Source organism: Suricata suricatta, chromosome 17 (genome assembly GCF_006229205.1).
Source record: "Suricata suricatta isolate VVHF042 chromosome 17, meerkat_22Aug2017_6uvM2_HiC, whole genome shotgun sequence".
In the NCBI taxonomy this organism is placed as follows: domain Eukaryota; kingdom Metazoa; phylum Chordata; class Mammalia; order Carnivora; family Herpestidae; genus Suricata; species Suricata suricatta.
Genome location: NC_043716.1, coordinates 39398524 through 39409785, shown reverse-complemented (window position 1 = coordinate 39409785; position 11262 = coordinate 39398524).

The following is an 11262-nucleotide window of genomic DNA, read 5'->3' as shown; positions in this document are numbered from 1 at the left end:
GTGTGTGTGTGTGTGTGTGTGTGTGTGTGTGTGTGTGCGTGTGTGCACGCACATGCTTGGAAGACTGTTTCCTGATGTTTATGGAACAAGGACAGGTTGGTCAACAAGGAGACCAAATCAACAGACATTATTGTCAGCAAAGGGACGGCATGATGGCGGCTGGCAAGGCAGATGAGGAATGCAAGAGGAGGAAACGTGACGGCATTACTGGTGAAGGGCTAAAACTTGAAGCAGACATATTGTAGAGAAGGTCAGTTAAGATTTTGTATTGGAAAAACAAATGTGAATTCCATTGGGAACACCACTGTGACCTCATGACCTTTAACAAACATGTGTTTTTCTGGCTCTTTTTGTTGGCTTGTTTGATTCATTTTGGTTTGGTTTTGTTTTTGTTTTTTGGGTTCTCATCCTGAGCGTAGCCCATCAACAGTGGCACTGGTGCTGACCTCTGACTCTCACTAACGGAATTGAGACTTATCAGAGGATGGTTCTGCTCCTGGAACCAGGAATCTTGCCACAATTTTGCCACAATTTTGCCAAAACTGCCACAATTTTGACATTAAAAAGGGAAAAGGAATTGGGGTGCCTGGGTGGCTCAGTCGGTTGAGCACCTGACTCTTAATTTCCGCTCAGGTCATGATCTCACTGTCCGTGAGTTCAAGCCCCAAGTTGGGCTCTCTGCTGACAGTGCGGAGCCTCCTTGGGATTCTCTCTCTCTCTCCCTCTTCCACCCCACTCTTTCTTTCTCTCAAAATAAACAAATAAGCTTTATTTTATTTTTAAATTTCTTTTAATGTTTATTAATTATTGAGACAGAAACAACATGAGTGGGGGAGGGGCAGAGAGAGACACACACACACAGAATCTGAAGCAGACTCCAGGCTCTGAGCTGTCAGCCAGACCCCGATGTGGGGCTTGAACCCACAAACCATGAGATAATGACCTGAGCCAAAGTCAGACGCTTAACCGACTGAGCCACCCAGGCACCCCAATAAATAAACTTAAGAAAAAGGGGAAAGTAATTATGAAATTACTAAATTAACTAAAATCAGTGTGTAAAAGACTTCAAAACAAAAAAGTTGATATATGATTTATGAAAAGAGTAAATGTACCATGATATGTTAATTTTAATCAATAAAGGAGGGTCAAGAAATATGGATTAAGAAAATAGTTTATATGTTTTTTACTGTGGAATTAAGAAAATGTAAAACAAATTATTATGAGACAAATCATTCTAGAAAAAGGTTGAAATTGTACAAGAACAGCAAAGATTGATCAAGACTGGTGGCCACACACAATGAACAGATAGAAAATCTGTGGGGAGGAGCACCTCACAGCTGACCAACCCCCAATTTTTCCAAGATGAAGAATTACCCAAATATTCTAAAGAAAGATATTGAACCCCCTGGAGCTCACTGTTCATCATAATGATATATGAAAAAGTCTATTTAAACATTTTTTTAATGTTTATTTAATTTTGAGAGAGAGTGACAGAGTGCGGGTGGGGGAGGGGCAGAGACAGAGGGGTAGACAGAATCTGAAGAGGGCTCCAGGCTCTGAGCTGTCAGCACAAGCCTGACATGGCGCTCCAACTCACAAGCTGTGAGATCATGACCTGAGCTGAAGTCGGATGCTTAAGCGACTGAACCACCCAGGGGCCCCTGAGAAGGTCCATTTTTAATAATTGTAGTAGATCCAGTCAATACTACCTATCCAAATGATAAAACAGTGGGATTTGGCTAAGCAAGCAAGATTACTAGAAAGCACTATTTTTGTCAGTGATACCAACTTCCAAGGGATGAATTTTTAAGTTTAAAAAATTTTTTAAGTTTATTTATTTATTTCGAGAGAAAGAGGGAGAGAGAGAATCCCAAGCAGGCTCTGTGCTCTCAGTGCAGAGTCTGACATGGGTCTAGAACTCACAAACCATGAGATCATGACCTGAGCCAAAATCTAGAGTCAGACACTCAACCCACTGAGCCACCCAGGTGCCCCCCAAGAAATGAATTTTTAAGATCTTATTGATGTATCTAATCAAACTTAAATGGAAAATGGAAGCTCTTGTTGGAAAGTATGACTATGTCCATACACTGGTCCAAACTCAAGTGGTTTACAATGCAGAAGCTGAACCTCGGCTTCTCAGAGACATTATTATTTTTTTCTCTTGGTTCTGAAGATTACTGTAACTCTACAGAGATATAGGAATAAAGACTTGCTCTAATCTGGGAGAGTATCAAACAACCCTGGGAAGGGAATTCAGGAAAGTAAGAAAAGTATATTTAGCAATGGCGCATATGAAAGTTGACAACATGGAATTAATACTTACTTGTATGATAGTGAATTCTGTTATCACTGCGGTATTTTGTGTGTGTTTTCTCTGCTTTCATGTTGTTCAAAGCATCATAGAGGTGACAGGGAACTGGAGTGTCACAGGGGCTGAGGCAACGTGGTCATACGTGGTTAGTAGATCTATGACCACCGACTAAAAGCACATATCCTACATTGAAAGCTCATGGGATTGAAGTAAGATTTAGTTCCCACTATCTCTCTTATCCTAGGCGGGTTAGTCTCTATCTTACAAAACAGAACCCAGTCTTAGTCATGTCTTCCTAGAATCCGTGGCTGACAGAGTTTATTCTGTTTACGGGAGTCAACTTCTGGGAAGAGGCCAGTGTTTCTATTCTGCATAAGCCTGCCTTATCCTTTGGGTTTTCCACCTCTTTCTAATTTTGCGTTGGGAGTGCCTAAGCATGTCTTTTTATTGAGTCATTTGTGGAACACTAACTACTTGCATCTATAATTTGTTAGCTGGTTTTCCAACTCTTCAGCAAATAGCTGTATATTTTTCAATGTTATCCAACAAAGACTTACTGAGGTCTCCTTCTGCCTTAGACCCTGAGATCCCACACAGTGGTGATCAAGGCAGGTGTGGAGCTGCCTTCGTGGGGCTTAGAGTCTAGTGGGGAAGACAGACGTGGCTCAGATAATCACTAACTGACACTTGTGGGAGAGCAAGGGGAAGGGGGAGCTGTGCATGGGCCCAGCAAGGGCTCCTGATCTGGGCCGGGGGTGGGCAGGCAAGGAGGTCTCCTCGAGAACGCAATATGGACTGCAGAAGATGTAGCATGTGAAATGCGGAGAGAGTTCTGAGAAGACGTCTGAGCAGAAGTCCAGGGGAGGCCAAGGTGGCACGTGGAGAAGCTAGGCTGTCATACAAGGAGGTGAAGTGGCAGATGGAGCCGGCTTATGGAAGTCATGTCAAGATTTTTTTTTGTTAGAGCTTTATTGAGATATAATTCACATGCCATAAAATTCATCCATTAAAATTTTTTAAGTGTTTATTTATTTTTTGAGGGAGAGAGAGAGAGAGCATGAGCAGGGGAGCAGAAGGAGAGAGAGGGAGACACAAAATCCAAAGCAGGCTCCAGGCTCTGAGCTGTCAGTACAGACCCCTGCCCAGGGTTCAAACACATGAACCACAAGATCATGAGCTGAGCCAAAGTTGGATGCTTAACTGACAGAACTACCCAGGCACCCCAAAATTAATCCATATAAACTGTAATCTTTGGGGGCATTCCATCCCACAACTCCGGGATCATGACGTGAACCAAAATGGAAAGCTGGACGCTCAACTGACTGAGCCACCCAGGTGCCCCTGTCACTTGTGCTTCTGGCAGACTGGCTATGGATCTGTAGGTCAGAGGTTCCAACGACTCCCTTCTTGGGTTGGATTAATCTGCTAGAGTGGCTCGCAGAGCTCAGAGAAATATTTTACTTACTAAATGACTGATTTAGTTGATTGATAAAAAGATATAATTCAGAAGCAGCCAGATGGAAGAGACGCATGGGGCACAGTGTGGGGGAAGGACGGGGAGCTTCTCGTCTTCTCTGGGTCCCACTCTCCCCACATCTCCACAAGTTCACCAGCCCAGAAGCGCCCCAAACCCCGTCCTTTTGAGGTTTTATGGAGACGTCATTACATGGGCACGATTTGTTAAATCATTGGCCACTGGTGAGTGATTCAATCTCCAGGACCTCTTCCCTTCCTGGAGGTCACAGGGTAGTGGCAAATTCCAACCCACTCATCACGTGGCTCGTTCCCCTGGCAATCTATCCTTAGGTGGTTTCCAAAAGTCACCTCATTAACCTAAACTCAGGCGTGGTTCAAAGGGGTTTGTTATGAATAATGAGACACCTTTGTCACTCTTATCACGTAGAAATTCCAAGGGTTTTAGGAGCTCAGTGCCAGAACGGGGGAGTGGGGGGGGGGACACAAAGACCGTATGTATTTCTTACTCTACCACACCAGGCTCATATGTTTTGAGTCTGAGGCACCTGTGAGGGATCCAAGTTGAAAGGTTGAATGAGTAGCTGAATGCACAGCTCTGGAAAGCAGTGGGGATTGGTCTGGATGGGGGATACTAATCTGGGAGCCACCGAGGGTTAGGCCGAGGCCCCTGCGGGAGGTAGAGGCCGACCTCTAGCTGGATACTTTGAGGAGAGTGTAAGAAGGGTGCTGTTAATGAAAGTGTGGGGAAGGTGGAAGGAAATCGATTTAAAAGGGTGCAGGATTCTGGGGCCAAGCAAATGGGGCCCAAGTAGGGGTGGGGGTGGGGTGTGCCCATTCCCACGACTCCTCCCCAGGCCTGAGGGGTTACTGGGAACCAGAATGAAAGCTACACAGTAGCCTACCAGTAGCTGTGGACTTCCATAAGGGACGCTGTCATTGCTCAGTGACCCCCTCAGGCCTCACTGTCCATCTGGTCCCTTGTTTGTATTTCTCATACAAAACCCAAGTGGAAGCCTAGGGAAAGGGAGCCTGATGGAGTTCATCCAGGGCAGCCTTCAGAGCCCAGAGCAGGAGGCAAAAAGAGCAAACAGAAGATACACAGAACAGACCGTAGTTTAAAGCTTGGACAGGAGGTGAGGGAAGAGAGGCCTGAAACAGAGCCTGAGTCCTTGAGACCTTGAAAGCCAAGGTGAAGGAGGTTGAGCAAGCCGAGGGAGACGAGAGGAGTGGCTAGAAGGAGTAGAAACACCAAGAATATCCTGGAAGCCAAGTTAAATGAGGTCAAGACTCCACTGTCAGTTTTTATGGAAATAATTACCCACCCAGAGGCATACTTTTCTTGCTGTTATCTATTTTGACTGCTTGAGTCCAGAAGCAGGGAAAATGGAGAAAATGGAACTGCCCTTTGTGTTTCTCCCTCTACCACAACCAATCCCATCGAAGGCAGGCATCCCCGCTCTCTTAACAAGGGCCGGCGGTCTTGCTGACCCCACAAACGAGCCTCCCCGGAGGCACCCCCAGCAATATTCCCTGGTGCCTGTGAGCAAGAGTTCTGGACAGAGGCAGACCACGTGGGTCGGAATTCTGGCTCCATGTGCAACCTGGGGCAAATTACTTAACTTCTCAGTTAACCCATCTGGAAAATGGGAATGGAGATAGTTGTGAGGATTAACTCAGGTATCCTGGTGAAGTTCTTGGGACATACTAGTTGCTTAAAAGTGCTAGCTACTTTAGTTCCAACAATGCTTAAAATATAGTAGATCCTCAATAAATACTCGTTAAGTGAATACACTATTTTAGTTGAGAAATTATTAAATTGAAAGAGGGACCCTCTTTACCTAAGTGGTAATAATAAGAGATTTTATTTAAAAAATAACTAAAAACCTTTAGGGTTCTAAAATTTCCATTATAGTGGGGCGTCCTGGTGGCTCGTTCAGTTGAGCCCATGGCTCTTGATTTCAGCTCAGGTCATGATCTCATGGTCATGGGATGGATGAGCTCTGTGTCATGTTCTGTGCGGACAGAACAGAGATGGCTAGGGACTTTCTCTCTCTCTCCTTCTGTCCCTCCTCACCTCAAAATAAATAAACTTAAGAAAAAATCCATTATGTAATAAATATATTAACTTGAAACTAATCTAAGTGTTATGATAAATAAACTATTTGTTGGCTTTCAGAGAAGGAAGGAAACACATAGACTGATAATAAGACACTCATCACAGTGACAGGAAACTGAGGCTCAACGATGTAAAAGAGTCAAGAGTGTTCCGGAAAGTTCCCCAGCAGAGATAGGGTATAGCTGGGCATGTAGACAAGGATTAGACAGGCAAGGGAGTTTCAGTGAGCAAGTAAAGACCATTTAACCTGCAGTGCTTGGTAATGAAACAGAAAATATTTAGTTTGCCTTAGTTTACTGTTAATATTTTTTTATTAAAATTTTTTAATGTTTTATTTATTTTTGATACAGAAGACACAGAGCATGAGAGAGGGAGGGGCAGAGAGAGAAGGAGACACAGAACTGGAAGCAGGCTCCAGGCTCTGAGCTAGCTGTCAGCACAGAGCCTGACGTGGGGCTCGAACCCACGAACGTGAGATCTGACCTGAGCCGAAGTCGGAGGCTTAACCGACTGAGCCACCCAGGCGCCCCATTATTTGTTTTTTTAAACTGAGGGTTTTTTTGGATTAAAAAAAGAACACATGTTCTGTTATGTGAGAAAATCTCCTTGTTCTTGGAAAATACATGAAGCACGTAGCAGTAAGGAGTCATGATATTTGCAAATTATCTTTAAGTGACTGATCAAAAAATTAGAACACACACACAGTGAAAGAGAATAATAAGGCAAATATAGCAAAATGTGAGTAGTTGATGATTCAGATGAAGTATCTACAGGTTCATTGCACTTCATTTTTAAAAAAAATTTTAATGTTTATTTATTTTTGAGAAAGAGACAGAGAGTGAGCAGGGGACGGGCAGAGAGAGAGGGAGGTACAGAATCTGAAGCAGGCTCCAGGCTCTGAGCTGTCAGCACAGAGCCCTACGGGGGGCTCAAACCCACAGACTGTGAGATCCTGACCTGAGCCGAAGTCTGACGCTCAACTGACTGAGCCACCCAGGTGCCCCACTGCACTTCATTTTGATTTGAATTAAAAAAAAATTTTTTTATGTTTTAACTTATTATTGAGACAGAGAGAAACCGAGCATGAGTAGGGGAGGGGCAGACACAGAATCTGAAGCAGGCTCCAGGCTCTGAGCTGTCAGCACAGAGCCTGATGCGGGGCTTGAACCCACGAACCATGAGATCATGACCTGAGCTGAAGTCACGCTTAACCGACTGAGCCACCCAGGCGCCCCTGGAGGTTTTAAAAATACAGAATAAGAAAAAAAGATGCCGCATGCTTATTATAGAATAACTAAGAAAAAATAGAAACGCGGAAAGAAAGAAAAAATATCCAGGATTCCACCACCTAAAGATAGGTGGACATTTTAGACACGGTAGACATTTTGGTACATTTCCATTCAGTCTTTCTTAGGCATTTAAAAATCATATGTGATCATTATAGACATATATAGAAATTTAAAGAAGACATGTTTGAATTGTTTCAATTCAGATGAGTAGTCAGGAAGCAGAAATAATTTCAAATATTCAGAAGGGTTTTTTAATTATTATTTTACTTTTTTAAGCAGAATCCATGCCTAACATGGGGCTTGAACTCATGACCCTGAAATTAAGAGTCACATATTCTACTGATTGAGGTCGCCAGGTGCCCCTAAATATTCAGAGGTTTTTAAAAGAAAATAAAATTGAATATCCTAGTGCATCATTAAAATTTTGTTTTACAGTTTATTTATTTATTTTGAGAGGGAGGGAGAGAGAGAGAATCCCAAGCAGGCTCCGCACCGCCAGTGTGAGCCCAGGGTGGGGCTTGAACTCACGAACCTGTCAGATCATGACCTGAGCCGAAACCTAGAGTTGGATGCCCAACCAACTCAGCCACCCAGACGCCCCTCCTGGTGCATCATTTAATCATCTCTGAGCCATCTTTCTGATGCCACACCTGAGGCAGTGCGGTTGCAGTGGTCAGAGCACAAGGTATGGTGGGCAATCGTCAGGATTTGACTCAGGCTCAAACATTCACTAGCTCTGTGATTTCGGGGAAGTTTCTTAGCTTTCTGAATCTGATTTCTCAACTGTAAAGTGGGGATAGTAGTGAAAGTTGGGGGGATGAAATGAATGATGTGTGTAAAGCCTTTAGAAAAGTGATAGGCACATAGTAAGTACACGGTGCATGATCACCATCATTATCATCACTATTATTAGCTCAAGGAATCAGTTGGCAAGGATGACGCAGTGGGTTATTTTTTGTGTGTTTTGGTTGGGTTTCGATTCTTAAACTGAGGATACCAAGGTCCTCAAGCATCACAATTCTTAGAAGTCACTTTCAGTGAGTAAATAATCTGAATTTCCGAAGCTCAGAACCAGCTTATTTCTCTCTGTGCTGGTGCTATCACCACAAAGGTAGCAATGACAAGAGAACACGTCCTTTCTTTTTATTTTCTAGTTCTCTCCACACCCTCCGCACCAAGTCTTCTTCATCCCTGGTCACCTGCTGGCTTTAAATTCTTCCAGAAACTACTCAGCTTCAGATAGGAGCTGACGGTACTTCAAAGACCCTTGGGTTCATTTTCTATTCTGCCTGGAATACAGATATTTCACCCAGCACGCGGCATACATGTTGCCAAGTTAGCCTCAAAGAGCTCATCTCTGGCTACAGAAAGAGTGCTGCTGTCTTGGCTTTTGTTTTGTTTTGAAATGTGTAATTCCCTCCTTCACTGAAGATTATGAGAAGTTAAACGCAGGTTACTCTTACTGTGTATCGTGGGAAACCCGGTGAAACAGTTGAAGTGCTCCAATATACCCCAATCTGTCTAGAGAATATTCTGGCAGTGAGTAACAAGAGCTACGAAACTTTTCAAACCTTTGACCCAGGAATATCAGTTTTGGGAATATACCCCAAGGAAATAACCCAAAAGGGAAAAAATGTAATTTGTGCAAAAATGGTCCTGTGCCGCTATTTATAATCCAAGTAGTCCGAACGCCAAATAAGGGAATGGTTGAGCAAAGTATGGTATGGTGACATGAAGGGACACCAGTGAACAATTTTAAACGACAGGAATGTAGCAGCTGCTGGCCCTAGGGAATGTGTACATTTAATTATTTTAAGTGACAAAGAACACCAACTGGAAAGTTTACAACTATGTAAAATGAGTGTTGCGGAAAAAAGTCTGGATGTGAGTTTTGAGGAAGGAAAAATGTAGTTTACTCTTATTTTTTAAAATTTTATTCATTATTGAGACTGAGAGAAACAGAGCATGAATGGGGGATAGTCAGAGAGAGAGGGAGATGCAGAATCTGAAGCAAGCTCCAGGCGCTGGGCCGTCAGCCCTGAGCCTGATGCGGGGCTCGAACCCATGAACCATGAGATCATGACCCAAGCTGAAGTCGGACCCTTAACCAACTGAGCCACCCAGGCACCCCAGGAAAAATGTAGTTTAGACATGAGTTTGATATGTCTTCCGTAAAGTTGCATGTGAATTTCAGTGTCTATTGCAGGATATGCTGAGGTCTGGTCATTTTGAGCCTAAAACAGTTATGTGAGCATAGAAAGTAGACAGTTATGATATAAATCAAGCAATAGGTTTTGTTTTTCAGAAAAAAGTCAGTCTTTATCGTTATGTGGCAAGGCACGCCAGCTCTGGTGTCACAGCTCTCGGCTCTACAATCTAGAGACATCTGGGAAGGACTGGAGAGCTGTGGGTATGAAAACGACATGCTGGGGGCGCCTGGGTGGCTCAGTCAGTTAAGCGTCCGGCTTTGGCTCAGGTCATGATCTCACGGTTCGTGGGTTCGAGCCTCGCGTCGGGCTCTGTGCTGACAGCTAGCTCAGAGCCTGGAGCCTGCTTCGGACTCTGTATCTCCCTCTCTCTCTGACCCTCCTCTGCTTGCACTGTCTTTCTCTGTCTCTCAAAAATAAATAAAATACATTACAAAGAAGAAGAAGAAGAAAAAGACATGCTGGGTATAAAAACCTGTTTGGAATCCGTCTACTGTCCCCTGGGAGATCAATCCTCAGACCTTGCTGAGGGCGCACCAATTAGCAGTCAGTGGCAGGGACTGATTTTTTTTCACAGGGAGAGAGGAGGAAATTAGACTTCAGAAGCCAGTGTAAATCAGAGAAGCCAAAGGAACATTTACAAAAAAACAAAAAACAAAACAATCCCACCAATTCTTCAGTTACTATTACAGAGTCAGGTCTACAGCAGACTGGCACTTTTACTTATTTATTTTTTAATGTTTATTCATTTTGAGAAAGAGATAGTGTGAGGGGGAGGGGCGGAGAGAGAGGGAGACAGAGGATCCAGAGCAGGCTGGGTTGACAGCAGAGAGCCCACTTCGGGGCTCAAACTCATCAGCTGTGAGATCATGATCTGAGCTGAAGTCAGAGGCTTAACCAACTGAGCCACCCAGCGCCCCTGGCACTTCTTTTTTTTTTTTTTTTTTTTTTTTAAACTGGGAATGCAGAGAATTCAGAATAGGAAACTGGACAATCATCAAGAAGCTAAGAGGACATGAAATCAAGGACTATATAACCAGGAAGGAGACAGATAAGTATTTGTGGCAAGTTCAGGGTGCTTTTTTAAAAAAAAATAATTTATCTTGGGTATGCGTTAATATTTAACCACTAGAAAGCAAGGAAGCATATGCACTGGAATGGACTATTATTAGTTAAAGTTTACATATCATTTAAAATCCAGTTTTCTAACGGATTTTTAACATCATCCTCAGAAGGCTATTTGGCCTGGGATTGAATGTTTTCCTTTCTCAACCTTAATTGTGCAGTGAGACATAATCCAATAAGGATTCTTTTCATAGCAAGTAACAAAAATTAAGGGGTGCCTTACTTGGTTAAGCGTCCGACTTCAGCTCAGGTCGTGATCTTATGGTTTGTGGGTTTGAGCCTCAAGTTGGGCTCTGTGCTGACAGCTCGGAGCCTGGAGCCTGCTTCGGATTCTGTGCCTTCCTCTCTCTGCCCCTCCTTTGCTCATGCTCTGTCTCTCTCTCTCTCTCTCTCAAAAGCAAATAAACACTGAAAAAAAACTTTTTTAATTAACAAAACAAAACAGGAGTTTTACCCATAGTAATGGACACGGAGTTTTGTAGCAATGGGTTTTGTAGCAATGAGACATCAAAGAAGCATCGCTTCTGCCTTCTTTAAATAAATCAAGCCCAAACTCTGAGGAGTTAAGCACCAGAGTTATGCAGTGTGTCTTAACTACATTCTTTGTTTGCCTATCTAAGAATGTGTTTTGTGTTACTCATTTCTCTCCCTGGTGATTTGACAACAATGTTAAGTACATCCAGAGCGTCTTTGGGTGAGTGCGGTTTGTCTGCTGGTCTTATATTAGGCGGCTCC